This window comes from Nicotiana tabacum, chromosome 19 (genome assembly GCF_000715075.1).
Source record: "Nicotiana tabacum cultivar K326 chromosome 19, ASM71507v2, whole genome shotgun sequence".
Taxonomy (NCBI): Eukaryota; Viridiplantae; Streptophyta; class Magnoliopsida; order Solanales; family Solanaceae; genus Nicotiana; species Nicotiana tabacum.
Genome location: NC_134098.1, coordinates 112,739,073 through 112,755,137, shown reverse-complemented (window position 1 = coordinate 112,755,137; position 16,065 = coordinate 112,739,073). Strand labels below are relative to the sequence as shown.

Sequence of the window (16,065 nt, the reverse complement as noted above, 5' to 3'; positions counted from 1 at the left end):
ACAATATGAATCTATGGAAGATAAATATCACAAAGGACATGGTGGTATCTATGAGTTGGTTAAGGATAAGAAAATAGAAATATGTACAGTGATGCTCGAGAATGAATGAAAACTTGTGCAATGAAAAGGGAATGAAGTGGATTGAACAATTCTCATATAGCGGAATTGTTAGCAACTGTATCCAACAATTAGAGATCTAAAGGAAACTCAAAAGTTACAATGTAAGTGGAGGAATAAATCACCCACGTGAATGGATCTAAGTAAGACAAATATCTTATTGGTATTCAGATGGAATAAAAGAGTATTATGGAAGGAGTTGGCAACTAGAGAATCAAGGGTCCTATGAGTACAAACTATGCTTAGAAGTAATTTTATATTTATGAGAAAGTATTCGAATGGGAGAAATAGAATTTTAATATTGGCAAGAAATGCTCTTTCACGTGTGACTTGGTGTACACATAATAAAGAGAGAATACATATATGTGTGGTAGTAATATGTATTGCAATATAGGGTAACCGGTGTTGGAATGAGAGAGGTATAGATATGCAACTGTTTAAAATAATAAAGAATTATTTGATGCAATTTTGGTATATGCACAGCCATGTGAGACTTAGATATTTTGTTGTTTTACGTTGATGACGTATGTGTGGTCGTGCGGGTCCTAAATAGTTTGTTGTTGTACATTGAGCATATATGTGCGGTCGTGTGGGGTCTAGACATCATATTATGTAAAGATATTTGGTTGTTGAATTATGTTGAAATTGGTGCCTGTGTGGGGGCTTGTTCTGGACAGGTTGAAGTTTTGAGATAGTCTCAATTGCAGGGGATACTCTGCCGAAAATTTTAAGAATTTAGAGAGTTAGCCAAAATTTTGGGGCCTTAAGAAAGTCGAAATTTTGGAAGAATATCTAAGACCCATATGAAGTCAGGAATGATTAAGAATGATGGTTAAGGTGAAAGGAGGATAATGATGTTCCTAATAATGACTTGCAAAATATTCGAGGATGAATGTTCTTAAGTGGGGAAGAATATAACACCCCGAAAAATTTTGAAGAGTTTTAAGACCATTAAGAAGATTGGTGGGGTGCTAATTATATTAATTCGGGTATGAACAAGACTAATAATTTGAATGATATCAATTGATCATGATAATATATGTATGAGGTGCATTAAGAATGGTTTATGGTCTAAGAAGAGCCCTAAGGCTAAGTCAAGTTGAAAATTATATGATGGGATAAAGTTTCAAGTGAGTTCGCACAAGACCTAACTTCAAACGATCATACCTCTCAAGATATGAAGGGTTATATGGTCTATAACCTATCAAAAGAAAGGTCTATGAGTCTAGTTTCTACTGCTTCAAACCGTTTGTCATTTGGAGATTCCTAAAGTTATGACCTTTTTACTAAAGGGTGGCAGAACAGCTACGCGAGTCTTACGTAGCCTACGCAGAATAGCAGCGTAGCCTACGCACCATTGCGTAGGCAAATCTAGCAGCTTCAAGGATCATTTTAAGGAGCTGAAAATGTGGGTTTAGAGAGAGAATGTGTTAGTTCTTCATCTTGGAAGGTATTTCTAGAGAGAAGGAGGAGCTCTTCCACCATGGTCACACTTCAAGGTAATTTATTATGGTACAAGGATGATTATATAACATCATTTAGTGATAACACTAATATTATTATGGATCAAATCCATAGGAAATGGGTTGAATCTTCAAGAACACCAAAAAGAGGAGAAGTTAGATTCTTCCACCAAGAGGTAATCCCTTCATTTGAGCTTCATATATATGTCATATTGGAGTATGGGTAGCATGTTTATGAGTTAGATTCTTCCACCAAGAGGTAATCCATTCACTTGAGCTTCATATATATATGTCATATTGGAGTATGGGTAGCATGTTTATGAGTTTTATTTGAGGTTGTAATGGGATATTGTATGAACCCTAAGGGAGGGTCTTGAAAATGATATTTTGGGCAAAGAAAAAGATGAATAGTGATGAATTGATATAAAAGGAATTGTTTTGAGTTTCTAATGATTCCAATAGACTTGATAACTTAATTGATGAATGAATTGAATAAGGGAATCATCATTTGGACAAGATACAACACTAGTTCTTGAAATGGGTGTTCTTGAACATAGGGTTTTGTTGGAGAAGACAATGAATAGTGACTTAATGATGTTGGGTAATTAACATAGTATTATTAATGACTCCAAATGAGTATTAAATGATAAGAATAGAATTTAATAGGCTAATGGGTGAGCCCATTGGATAATTTGTGATGGTTGAAGGCTTGTTGCCGAATTGTAAAAAACTACATGGATATTTATAAATCTTTTCGTATTTATTTTGATGTAGTTGGGATATCTAATGGTAGGTATTGAATTGTGGGTGATATTTGGACATTTTAATCAATTGGAGCATTGTAGTATTTTTGGAGCTTGAAGGTTGAGGTAAGTAACACTTCTAAACTTGGTTTTGAGGGTATGAATCCCCGAATTGGGTGTTATATAAATTGCTTGGAGGTGACACACACGATAGTTAACGAGCGTGTGGACGTGCACCATAGAAATTGTGACTTGAATAAATTCTATGGAGTTGAAAAATTAAAGAATCATGTTACTATCCGTGTATCCTCCACGTGTTAGAGAAATTTAGCTGAGGCTCCTATTAAAGATCATGTTTCGGCTACGTGCCGATATTTTGGGACACATGGGGTCGAGTTGTTGTTGAATTGATTGTTTTAAATTATAATTCCATACTTAGTCATGTTCATTCATTTCATATCATATCTCAGTCTATGTTGCTATTTATTGATACATCATATTATCATTTTGGGCTGATTTTCATGACATTTTGAGCCCAAGAGACTGGAGAGATTGATGACTGAGTGAGGATATTTATGGGATCGAGTTGTGCACCACAACATGCCATATTGGCTTTATATATATTATTATGATTATTATATGGATCGGGGCTGCTCGCCAGCAGCAGGCCTTATAGGCTTTATTATTATTATGGGATAGGACTGCACGCCGCAGTAGGCCATATCGGCTTTATATAGCGCTTGGGCTGAAGGAGCCCATCCAGAGTCTGCACACACACTCGGTGAGCGCGGTTGATTTATAGCGCTTGGGTTGAAGGAGCCCCTCCGGAGTCTGCACACAGCCCCAGTGAGCGTGGTGGATTTATATTGAGGGATGGATCTTCCCTGGGTATGGATCTTGCTCGAAGCATTTATATTGAGGGATGGATCTTGCCCGAAGCATTTATATTGAGGGATGGATTTTCCCTGGACATGGATCTTGTCCTAATCATTGATATTTGGGGATGGATCTTCCCTTGGGCTAGATTGACCTTATACTGTACTGAGTGACTGACTATCAGTTGATGGATATACATATATATTTGGGACGGATCTTCCCTGGACAGGATTGGCCATATACAATACTAAATGATTGAGTATTTTAGATTGTGAGTACACGAAGTTTTCACTAAGGTGCATCACCTACAGTATGTACATTGGCATGTAGATACATAAATGTCATATTCCTCGTATTGTTCAGAATTGATCTATTTTATTTGTACTGAAAGCAACTGTTGAACTTGAAAGCATGCCTACATTTCTGTATTGTTATTATTTATACTGGACTGTACCTGCGGATCTCGTCAGTACTTTCAGCCCAAAGGTTAGTCTTGTTACTTATTGAGTTGGTTGTACTCATACTACACTATACACCTCGTGTGCAGATCCAGGTGCTTTCGGACACGGCGACCGTTATATCTTAGAGTGCTACCAGTTGGAGACTATCAAGGTAGTTGTCTAGAGACCGCTGACCTTGACTCCCTTTCTTTTAGTTATTGTACTGTTCTATACTTTTAGAAAGTGTTTTGTCAATCAAACTTTGTATTCATATTAGATGGTCATGTACTCAGTGACACCGGGTTTTGGGAGTGTTTATATATGTAATTGTAAGATTTCTTCCGCTTAATTTAAATATTATATTTTCAAACTTAAAAAATATGGTGGTTTATTGAGATTGTCGGCTTGCCTAGTATTGAGATAGGCGTCATCACGACAGGTGAGATTTTGGATCGAGATAATTTATTGAAGCACCTGAATCACATAATGCTTTTTCAAAGTGAGCACCTCCCAAAGTACAAGGAATTGTAAAACTGCCTGGATCACCAAGTTTCTGTGGAAGCTTATTTTGAAGTATAACACTACATTTTTCTGTAAGCTTAACTACTGAAACTTCTTCCAATTTTCTTTTACTTGACAAAATTTCTTTAAGAAATTTAGCATATGCCGGCATTTGCTTCAAAGCATCTGTAAAAGGTATGTTAATGTAGAGCTGTTTAAAATTTTCTAGAAACTTTGAGAACTGTTTGTCAAGCTTTTCTCTTTTTAGCTTTTGGGGAAAGGGGAGGGGTACAGAGTAAGGATTTGACATCAATTCATTTTCTTGTATCTGTTTTCCTTTATATTTTTGTTATTTTAGAAGTTCAGAGTCTCTTTTATTCTCACCTTCATTTACATATTCCACTTCTTGTGGCTTTCCTTGTCTATCTGCATATGGATCATCAAGAGTTTTACCTGACCACGGAGAGATATCTTTGAGGTGTTCCTTTGGATTTTTCTCGGTGTTACTTGGTAGAGTACCTTTTATTTGCCCAGACATGAGGGTTGCTAATTGGCTCATCTGGATTTCCAAATTCTTGATGGCTGAATTTTGACTTTCAACTTTCTTGTCTGTAGCCTTAATGAATTTGTACATCATATCTTCAAGGCTTTGTTGATGAGATCTTTGGGGTTGTTGTTGATATTGCTAAAAATCTTGTTGCCCTCTGTTTTGATTTTGAAAACCATGTGGTCCATGCACCTGCTGCTTTTGATTAAAAATCTTTGTGGATTTTCAGCACCGTTTGGGTTACTCCATTGGAATCCCAAGTGTTTTTGTGCCATGGGACTACCAAATGGGTAACTGGTTCTATAACCAATAGCATTTGCTTGTTCTTCATTTTGCATTGAAGCTTGATACTAATGATTGGGATGATTACCTCTACAAACGTCACAACTCTCATGTTGAGATGATGATTGAGTATTTACCTGAAAAGCCTCAACTTTTTGTGTTAGAGTTACAATTTGTTATGCTAATGAATTCCAAGCTTCAACTTGATTGACTCCCACTGCTTTCTTAACAATCATTCTGTCTGAGGGCCATTGAACAACATTTTCTGAAATTTCATTGAGCAATTGCATGGCTTATGTAGTGGTTTTGCTCATTATGGATCCTCCTGATACTGCATCAATAACATTTCTAGCAGAGGGTTTAAGACCATGATAAAAAATATATAAGATGTCAGGATCTTGGATACCATGAGGTGGACATTTTCTTAACATTGCTTTTAATCGTACCCATGCTTGATATACAGATTCAGTATCTGTCTGCACAAAATTATTTATTTCTTGCTTCATTTTAAATGTTTTTGCAAGTGAAAAATATTTATTAGTGATTGAACCTCTCGGCAGACTTTGCAACCATATTTTGGCTTCTCCTAATAATGAAAAAGGAAAAAGCTGCAACCTAATAGCGTCTGTTGTGACTCCATTATACCTGCAAGTTTAAACTAATTCAATAAAATCAATTAAATGGGTGTGAGGATCTTCACTTGCATGACCAGTAAACTGACATGAATGTTGAATGGTTTGAATCAACCCTGTGCGAATTTCAAAGTTGTTTGATGCAATTGGCGGTATTCTTGTAACGATCCGACCGGTCGTTTTGACTATTGCAATCTCGTTCCCCCATTTACTAATCAAATTATGAATTACAGTTGTTATTTAGCTTGTCGGGGTAATTGGTTTGGGTCCGGTGAGGTTTTGAAATGATTTGGAGCATTTAGTTCCAAGGTTTAGAATCTAAGTTGAAAAGGTTGACCGGATGTTGACTTATGTGTAACGACCCCGGAGAAATTTTGCTAAGGAAATTAAGGTTTGGTGGTGCTGAGGTAGATCAATTAGTACAAAGATTAAAGAAATTTCTCGCGGCGAGCTTGCGAGCCACGACTCGGACTTTTTGGCTTGAACAATGCATCGATGTGTAAAGGAAAATTCTGTCGGAAAAAAGGTAATTTCTGCGACTACTATGCGGTCGCAAAATCACTCTACGGACCGCATAATGGTTGCAAAGTGGATCAAGAGAGGGGCAAGATTTGAGGAAAATCTGCGGTGCAATATGCGACCGCAGACCTGTTTTGCGGTGCATTATGCGACCGCAAAACAAGTATGCGGGCCGCATAATGATCGCATACCGTGTCAGTAACACCGAGCTTTTGGAGGTCAAATTATGCGGCCGGTATGCGGACCGCATACCTGTTATGTGATCGCATAATTGCGTCGGAGCTTCCATTCTTACTAAATTTTGACCCAACCCAACTTCGATTTATAGCCCTTGAAGCTCATTTTTAAGCCAAAATTTGACATTTTAGAGAGAGGTGAGAGAATTTTAGAGAGAGAAAGTGAAGACTTAGTCATTTATCCATCAATTCTTGTTCAAGGTTTGAAGATTTCACAAGGATCTTGCTAGGGCTTCTATAACGACCCGGTCGGTCGTTTCGAGGGTTATAGCCCCGTTTTCCCCATTTCTACTTCTTTTTATGTTATTCAGATATATTATATTATATCTGGTTAGTTGGTTTGGGTCCGGAAGGAACTCAGAGTGAAATGAGTCACTTAGTTTCATAATTGAAAATTTGAGTTAGAAAAGCGGACCGGATATGGACCTATGTGTAAACGATCTCGGATTCAAATTCTGATAATTCCAATAGCTCCGTATGGTGATTTTGGACTTAGGAGCGTGTCCGGAATATTATTTGGAGGTCCGTAGAGGAATTAGGCTTGAAATGCCGAAAGTTTAATTTTTGAGAAGTTTGACCGGGGGTTGACTTTTTGATATCGGGGTCGGAATCCGATTCTGTAAATTAGAATATCTCTGTTATGTCATTTATGACTTGTGTGCAAAATTTGAGGTCAATCGGACGTGATTTGATAGATTCCGGAGTCGTTTGTAGAAATTAGAAATTTCAAAGTTCATTATGCTTGAATTGGGGTGTAATTCATAGTTTTAGCGTTGTTTGAGGTGATTTGAGGGTTCAACTAAGTTCGTATGATATTTTAGGACTTGTTGGTATATTTGGTTGAGGTCCCGAGGGGATCGGGTGAGTTTCAAATGGTTAACGGGTTGGATTTTGGACTTGGAACTCTGCTGGAATTTTTCTAATGCACCATCTGGTTTCCTTCATTGCGTTCGCAGGTGGAGCCTCGCGCTCAAGAAGAGGAACTAGGAGGCTGGCAACATTTTCTCTTCACGTTCACGAAGAGAAGCACGCGTTCGCGAAGGGTGGACAGGGTGTGCATCGCGAACACGAGAGGTGTTACGCGTGCGTGAAGAAGAGAGAAAGTAGCCGAAGACCCCAGGCAATTGGTCTACGCGTTCGCGTAGGGGGGTGTCATGTTCGCGCAGTGAGGGGGAAAGAAGCATCGCGTTCGCGATGGGTTGAACGCATTCGTGTAGAAGGCATTGAGGCAGAGGCATTTTGTGCTTCGTGAACGCGAGGGTGATGTCGCGTTCGCGAAGGAGGAATTTGGACGGGAGTTATTTTGTGCTTCGCGAACGCGAGGCACTGACCGCGTTCGCGAAGAAGAAAAATCTGGGCAGTGAGTTTAAGTTCTGAAAATGGGATGAATTTTTGACGTTTTGGAGCTCGGATTTGAGGCGATTTTGGGTGATTTTCAGAGGAAACAACGGGGTAAGTGTTCTTAACTCAATATTGGTTAAATTACCCGAATCCATGGTTGTTTTAACATTTAATTGGTGAATTGAGTTGGGAAAATTTGAAAACCCTCTTTGTTTAAATTGAAGATTTGAGGGTCGAGTTGGGGTCGGATTTTGGTAAAATTGGTATGGTTAGACTCGTGGTTGAATGGGTTTCCGGATTTTATAACTTTTGTAGAGTTCTGAGATGTGGTCCCCATGGGCGATTTTTGAGCTAATTTTCGGATTTTTATGGAAAATTATTATTTTCTTATGGGATTAATTCCAATTAATTTTATTGACTGAAAAGAATTATTTATGACCAAATTCGAGGCTTTTGGAGACCAATTCACGAGGAAAGGACATTGCAGAATAAGAATTTCACGGCTTGAGGTAAGTAACGATTGTAAATCTAGTCCTGAGGGTACGAAACCCCGGATATTGTATCATTCTACTATTTTTAGTGACGCACATGCTAGGTGACGGGCGTGTGGGCATGCACTGTTGGGAGTTGTGACTTGGTTCGTCCCGTAGCAACTGTAAAGTTGCATACTTTGTTGAAACCATATGATACTTACATGTTTTAGAAAGAATTTCTGTAAATTGGGCTGAATGCCAATTTGGGCCTTGCGCCAATGCTGTTTGGACCCTTAGGGGTTGTTTCTTACCATCCTCTCATTGTTTTCGATTGAAAATCTATACTCAGTCATGTTTATACTTGTTTACCACATAACTCAGTTTTATGACTCTATTTTGATGCATATAAATGTTTTGGGCCGAATGCCCTACTTTACTTAAATGCCCGAGTGGCTTGAGAGGTTTATGACTGAGTGAGGCCGAGGGCCTGATTTGTGAGGATGAGTGTGGATCGGGGCTGCCCGCCTGTAGCATACTTTATTATTATAGCACGTGAGTTGTCCGTGCAGATAATAGCGCTTGGGCTGAAGGAGCCCCTCCGGAGTCTGTACACACCCCCAGTGAGCGCATGTACCTACTGAGTGCGAGTGCCGAGTGCTGAGTGACTGGGAGGTATGAGTGATTGTGAGGTATGCCCGAGTGGCAAGAGTTATTGTGAGGTATGTCCGAGTGGCACGAGTGACTGTGAGGTTTTCCCGAGGGGATGTATATGAGTGATGTTTTGCCCGAGGGGCTATTTATGATTTCATCATTTTTGCTCACCTTTGCATTTTTCCTCTGTCTGAAAACTGTTGAAAAATATCTTTAAATGAGTTTTACTGGAATTGGGTTAAACGAGATGTTTTGATTCAAATCCTGATTTTAAAAGCATGTGGTATTTTACTGAGATTTCCCGATATGAATATTATATGCTTTATTGCTCGTCACTGCTGCTCAGTCTTTATTTATTGTTGTTACTTACTGAGTTGGCGTACTCACGTTACTCCCTGCACCTTGTGTGCAGATTCAGGTGTAGCTGGACATGGTAGCGGTTATTGAGTGTTTTGGTTACAGATTTTCTTGGAGATAGCAAGGTAGCTGTTTGGCGATCGCAGCCCCTGCTCTTCTCCCTCTTATCTTCCTCTATTTGTATTTAGTTATTTTTCAGGCTGAGTTAGCCTTGATATTGTTAGACAGTTTGTAGTAGATGCTCATGACTAGTGACACCCCGATGTCGGGATTTTCATTTCGCACTTTTATTTTGATTGGAACTCTTTTACAAAGGTTTTTTTTTTATGTTAAATAACATTGAAATTAACTTTGAAATGAAAATATCGGTTTGTTTTGGAAATGAGTCGGCTTGCCTAGTTCCACGATAGGTGTCATCACGACAGGGGTTAGTTTGGGTCGTGACAGATTGGTATCAAAGCCTAGGTTACATAGGTCTCACGAGTCATGAGCGGGTTTAGTAGAGTCTTGCGGATCAGTATGGAGACGTCTGTACTTATCTTCGAGAGGCTGCAGAACCTTTAGGAAAAATTTCCACATTCTTTAATTCTTTAATACGAATCTGTTGATTCTAGTAACTAAACATATGTTGTTTTATTCTCTCACAGATGGTGAGGACTCGTACTACCGGTTAGGAGGGCCAGCTACCAGTACCACCAGCCAGGGCCGCGAGAGGCCGAGGCCGCGGTAGAGGCCGTGATAGGGGTAGAGGTGCAGCCCGTACAACAGCTAGGGTAGTACCTGCAGATCCACCAGTTGTCCCATTTCACGACCACGTTCCAGTTGTTGATGCACCAGCTCAGGCACCACCTGTGCCTATTGTGATTCCAGGTCTTCAGGAGGCCCTAGCTCAGATTCTGACAGCATGTACTGGCCTTGCTCAGGCGGTCTCTATTTTGACAGCTGAAGCTACTTCTCAGCCAGGGGAGGCACTCAGACTCCCGTCGCTAGCACACCCGAGCAGGTTATTCAGGGACTTTAGACACAGGAGGCACCACCAGCCCAGCCAGTTGATGTTGCTCAGGATAATGTGGTTCCTGCTATGCCTGAGGATGATCAGCGTAGGTTGGAGAGGTTTTGGAGACTTCAGCCACCACCTTTCAGTGTCAGAGAGAGAGAGAGAGAGGATGCTCAGGACTTTATGGACAGGTGTCAGAGGATACTCCATACTGCTGGTATTTTGGAGACTTGTGGGGTCTCATTCACTATCTTTCAGTTTTCTGGGGCTGCACTCAGATGGTGGGAGACTTACAAGAGGCGTTGGCCTCTTGGCGCAGCACCCCTTACTTGGCAGCAGTTCTCCGTGGTCTTTTTGGAGAAGTTTGTGCCTCGATCCCGCAGAGAGGAGTTGCGTAGACAGTTTGAGCGGCTTTGCCAGGGTGATATGTCTGTGACACAGTATGAGATGTGATTCTATGAGTTGGCCCGTCATGCTATCTGGTTGGTTCCCACTGACAGATAGAGGATCATAAGGTTTATTGATAGCCTCACTTATCAGCTACAGTTGCTCATGACCAAGGAGCGGGTTTTGGGCGCTACCTTTGATGAGGTTGTCGACACTTCTCGGTAGATTGAGATGGTTCGCGGTCAGGAGAGGGTTGAGATGGAGGCCAAGAGGCCTCGTGGTCAGGGTGGATTCAGTGGTGCTCCTTTTGGGGGTCAGTTCCAGCACGGTAGAGGTCGTCATTTCAGACAGGCTCAATCAGCTCGGCCATTTCACCGTGGTGCATCATCTGGACCATGGTTCTCACAGTTCTCATCAGGGCCACTCATCACTTAGTGCCCTTCAAGTTCAAAGTTCGTCCCGTGCTCCACTTGTTCGGGCTCTTCCATGCCAGGTTCTTCTACTAGTCATCCCGGTGCTAGGGGTTCCCTTCAGTTTCCACCGCCAGCACCAGGGAGTTGTTTTGAGTGTGGGGAGCTTGGGCATATGTGGAGGCAGTGTTCTCATCGTCATGGAGGTCTATCTCAGCAAAGGAGTCAGCCTCCGACTACAGCACCAGTTACCTCACCACCCGCCCAGTTAGCTCGGGGTGGAGGTCAGTCAGCTAGGGGTTGCCCAAGAGGGGGAGGCAGATCAGGGAGTGGTCTGGCCTGTTTCTATGCTCTCCCTGCCAGACTAGATGCTATTGCTTTAGATGCTGTGATTACAGGTATTGTCTCAGTTTGCCACAGAGATGCCTTAGTATTATTTGACCCTTTTCTACGTATTCATATGTTTCCTCGTATTTCACCCATTTTCTAGATATCCCCCGTAAGTCTTTAGTTTCATCTGTATATGTATCTACTCCTGTGTGCGATACTATTATTATGGAACGCGCATACCGGTCATGTGTGGTGACTATTGGGGGTCTGGAGACCTGAGTGGATCTATTGTTTCTCAGCATGGTTGACTTTGATATGATATTGGGTATGGATTGGTTATCTCTATGTCATGCTATTCTAGATTGTCATGCTAAGATGGTGGCATTGACTATGCCGGGAATTCCGAGGGTTGAATGGAGCGGTTTTGTAGATTATGTATCAAGTAGGGTGATTTCATATTTGAAGGCTCAGCGCATGGTTGAGAAGGGCTGCCTATCTTATTTGGCTTTTGTGAGGGACGTTAGTGCAGAGACTCCTGTCATTGATTCTGTTCTGGTGGTACATGATTTTCCAGATGTGTTTCCTGCAGACTTGTCGGGCATGCCGCCTGACATGGATATTGACTTTGGTATTGATTTGGTGTCGGGCACTCAGCCCATTTCTATTCCACCGTATCGTATGGCACCGGCGGAGTTGAAGGAATTGGAAGAACAACTTCAGGAACTCCTTGATAATGGGTTTATTCGGCCTAGTGTGTCACCTTAGGGTGCACTGGTTCTATTTGTGAAAAAGAAGGATGGTTCCATAAGAATGTGTATTGATTACAGGCAGTTGAACAAGGTCACAGTCAAGAACAAGTATCCTTTGCCTCGTATTGATGATTTATTCGACCAGCTTCAGGGAGCGAGGGTGTTCTCCAAGATTGATTTGAGGTCCGGTTATTACCAGCTGAAGATTCGGGATTCAGATAGTCTTAAGACAGCTTTCAGGACCCGATATGGCCCTTATGAGTTCTTGGTGATGTCTTTTGGGCTGACCAATGCCCAACAACGTTCATGGATTTGATGAACAGTGTATTCCATCCCTATTTGGACTCATTCGTCGTTGTATTCATTGATGACATCCTGGTGTACTCTCGTAGCCAGGAGGAGCACGCTCAGCATTTGAGGATTGTATTACAGAGATTGAAGGAGGAGAAGCTTTATGCAAAGTTCTCCAAGTGTGAGTTTTGGCTCAGTTCAGTAGCATTCTTGGGACACGTGGTGTCAAATGAGGGTATTCAGGTGGATCCGAAGAAGATTAGGAGCCACGGAGTCCAATGAGTTGGCCTAGATCGTCCCAGCCACGGAGATTAGGAGCTTTCTTGGTTTGGTGGGTTACTACCGTCGCTTTGTGGAGGGATTTCATCTATTGCATCACCCTTGACCAAATTGACCCAAAATGGTGCTCTATTCAGGTGGTCGGATGAGTGTGAGGAGAGCTTTCAGAAGCTCAAGACTGCTTTGACCACAGCTCCAGTGTTAGTTCTGCCATCAGCTTCAGGTTCTTACACCGTGTATTGTGATGCCTTGAGTATAGGCATTGGTTGTGTTTTGATGCAGGAGGGTAGGGTGATTGCCTATGCCTCGCGCCAGTTGAAGACCCATGAGAAGAACTATCTTGTCCATGATCTTGAGTTAGCAGCCATTGTTCACGCCTTGAAGATTTGGCGTCATTATTTGTATAGGGTTCATTGTGAGATCTATACTAATCACCGGAGTATGCAGTATCTGTTAAAGTAGAAGGATCTTAATTTGCGTTAGCGGAGATGGTTGGAGCTTCTTAAGGACTATGATATCACTATTTTGTACCATCCGGGGAAGGCCAATGTAGTGGCCGATGATTTAAGTCGCCGGGCAGAGAGTTTGGGGAGTTTAGCATATTTTCCAGTAGTAAAGAGACCTTTGGCATTGGATGTTCAGGCCTTTGCGGTCCAGCTTGTCAGATTGGATATTTCGGAGCCTAGTCGGGTATTGGCTTGTGTGGTCTCCAAGTCTTCTCTTTATGACCGTATCAGGGAGCGTCAGTGGGATGTCCCCTATTTGCTCATTCTTCAGGATAGGGTTGGCCCGTCATGCTATCTGGTTGGTTCCCACGGACAGATAGAGGATCATGAGGTTTATTGATGGCCTCACTTATCAGCTACAGTTGCTTATGACCAAGGAACGGGTTTCGGGCGCTACCTTTGATGAGGTTATTGACATTGCTCTGCAGATTGAGATGGTTCGCGGTCAGGAGAGGGTTGAGATGGAGGCCAAGAGGCCTCGTGGTCAGGGTGGATTCAGTAGTGCTCCTTTTGGGGGTCAGTTCCAGCACGGTAGAGGTTGTCATTTCAGACAGGCTCAGTCAACTCGGCCATTTCACCGCGGTGCATCGCCTGGCCATGGTTCTCATAGTTCTCATCAGGGCCACTCATCACTTAGTGCCCTTCCAGTTCAGAGTTCGTCCCATGCTCCACCTGTTCAGGGCTCTTTCATGCCATGTTCTTCTACCAGTTATCCCGGTGTTAGGGGTTCCCTTCAGTTTCCGCCGCCAGCACCAGAGAGTTGTTTTGAGTGTGGGGAGCTTGGGCATATGTGGAGGCAGTGTCCTCGTCATCATGGAGGTCTATCTCAGCAGAGGAGTCAGCCTCCGACTACAGCACCAGTTACCTCACCACCTGCCCAGTCAGCTCGGGGTGGAGGTCAGTCAGCTAGGGGTCGCCCTAGAGGGGGAGGCAGATCAGAGGGTGGTCAGGCCTGTTTCTATGCCCTCCCTGCCAGACTAGATGTTATTGCTTCAGATGTTATGATTACAGGTATTGTCTCAGTTTTCCACAGAGATGCCTCAGTATTATTTGACCCTGGTTCCACGTATTCATATGTTTCCTCGTATTTCACCCATTTTCTAGGTATACCTCGTGAGTCTTTAGTTTCATCTGTACATGTATCTACTGTTGTGGGCTATACTATTATTGCTCAGTATGGTTGACTTTGATGAGATATTGGGTATGGATTGGTTATTTCCATGTCATGCTGTTCTAGATTGTCACGCTAAGATGGTGATGTTGGCTATGCCGGGAATTCCGAGGTTTGAGTGGAGCGGTTTTGTAGATTATGTACCAAGTAGGGTGATTTCATATTTAAAGGCTCAGCGCATGGTTGAGAAGGGTTGCCTATCTTATTTGGCTTTTGTGAGGGATGTTGGTGCAAAGAATCATGTCATTGATTCTGTTCCGGTGGTACATGATTTTCCGGATGTGTTTCTTGCAGACCTACCGGGCATGCCGCCTGATAGGGATATTGACTTTGGTTCTGATTTGGTGCCGGGCACTCAGCCTATTTCTATTCCACCGTATAGTATGGCACCGGCGGAGTTGAAGGAATTGAAAGAACAGCTTCAGGAACTCCTTGATAATGGGTTTATTCGGCCTAGTGTGTCACATTAGGGTGCACCGGTTCTATTTGTGAAAAATAAGGATGGTTCCATGATAATGTTGTGTATTGATTATAGGTAGTTGAAAAAGGTCACAGTCAAGAACAAGTATCATTTGCCTCGTATTGATGATTTATTCGACCAACTTCAGGGAGTGAGGGTGTTCTCCAAGATTGAGGACCCGATATGGCCATTATGAGTTCTTGGTGATGTCTTTTGGGCTGACCAATGCCCCAACAGCATTCATGCATTTGATGAACAGTGTATTCCAGCCCTATTTGGACTCATTAGTCGTTGTATTCATTGATGACATTCTGGTGTACTCTCGTAGCCAGGAGGAACACGCTTAGCATTTGAGGATTGTATTACAGAGATTGAGGGAGGAGAAGCATTATGCAAAGTTCTCCAAGTGTGAGTTTTGGCTCAGTTCAGTAGCATTCTTGGGACATGTGGTGTCCAGCGAGGGTATTCAGGTGGATCCGAAGAAGATAGAGGTGGTGCAGAGTTGGCCTAGACCGTCCTCAGCCACGGAGATTAGGAGCTTTCTTGGTTTGGCAGGTTACTATCGTCACTTTGTGGAGGGAGTTTCATCTATTGCATCGCCTTTGAGCAAATTGACCCAAAAGGGTGCTCCATTCAGGTGGTCGGATGAGTGTGAGGAGAGCTTTCAGAAGCTCAAGACTGCTTTGACAACAACTCCAGTGTTTAATTCTGCCATCAGCTTCAGATTCTTACACCATGTATTGTGATGCCTCGAGGATAGGCATTGGTTGTGTTTTGATGCAGGAGGGTAGGGTGATCGCCTATGCCTCGCGCCAGTTGAAGACCCATGAGAAGAACTATCCTGTCCATGATCTTGAGTTAGTAGCCATTGTTCACGCCTTGAAGATTTGGCATCATTATTTGTATGGGGTTCATTGTGAGATCTATACTGATCATCGAAGTTTGCAGTATCTGTTAAAGCAGAAGAATCTTAATTTGAGTCAGCGGAGATGGTTGGAGCTTCTTAAGGACTATAATATCACTATTTTGTACCATCCGGGGAAGGCTAATGTGGTGGCCGATGCTTTGAGTCGCCAGGCAAAGAGTTTGGGGAGTTTAGCATATCTTCCAGCAGTAGAGAGACCTTTGGAATTGGATGTTCAGGCCTTAGTGGGGCAGCTTATCAGATTGGATATTTCGGAGCCTAGTCGGGTATTGGCTTGTGTGGTCTCCAGGTCTTTTCTTTATGACCGTATCAAGGAGCGTCAGTATGATGACCCCCACTTTCTCGTTCTTCAGGATAGGGTTCGGAGAGGTGATTCTAGGGA

The 16,065-nt window shown here is 42.4% G+C and overlaps 1 non-coding gene across 1 annotated transcript; it reads left to right on the top strand.

Annotated features, from left to right (window-relative positions):
* The first annotated feature begins 5,371 nt into the window (after nt 1-5,371).
* Nucleotides 5,372-5,478, top strand: LOC142173957 (small nucleolar RNA R71). The gene has a single exon (XR_012703321.1). It is a non-coding gene; the product is annotated as a small nucleolar RNA R71 (small nucleolar RNA).
* Nucleotides 5,479-16,065: the final 10,587 nt, after the last annotated feature.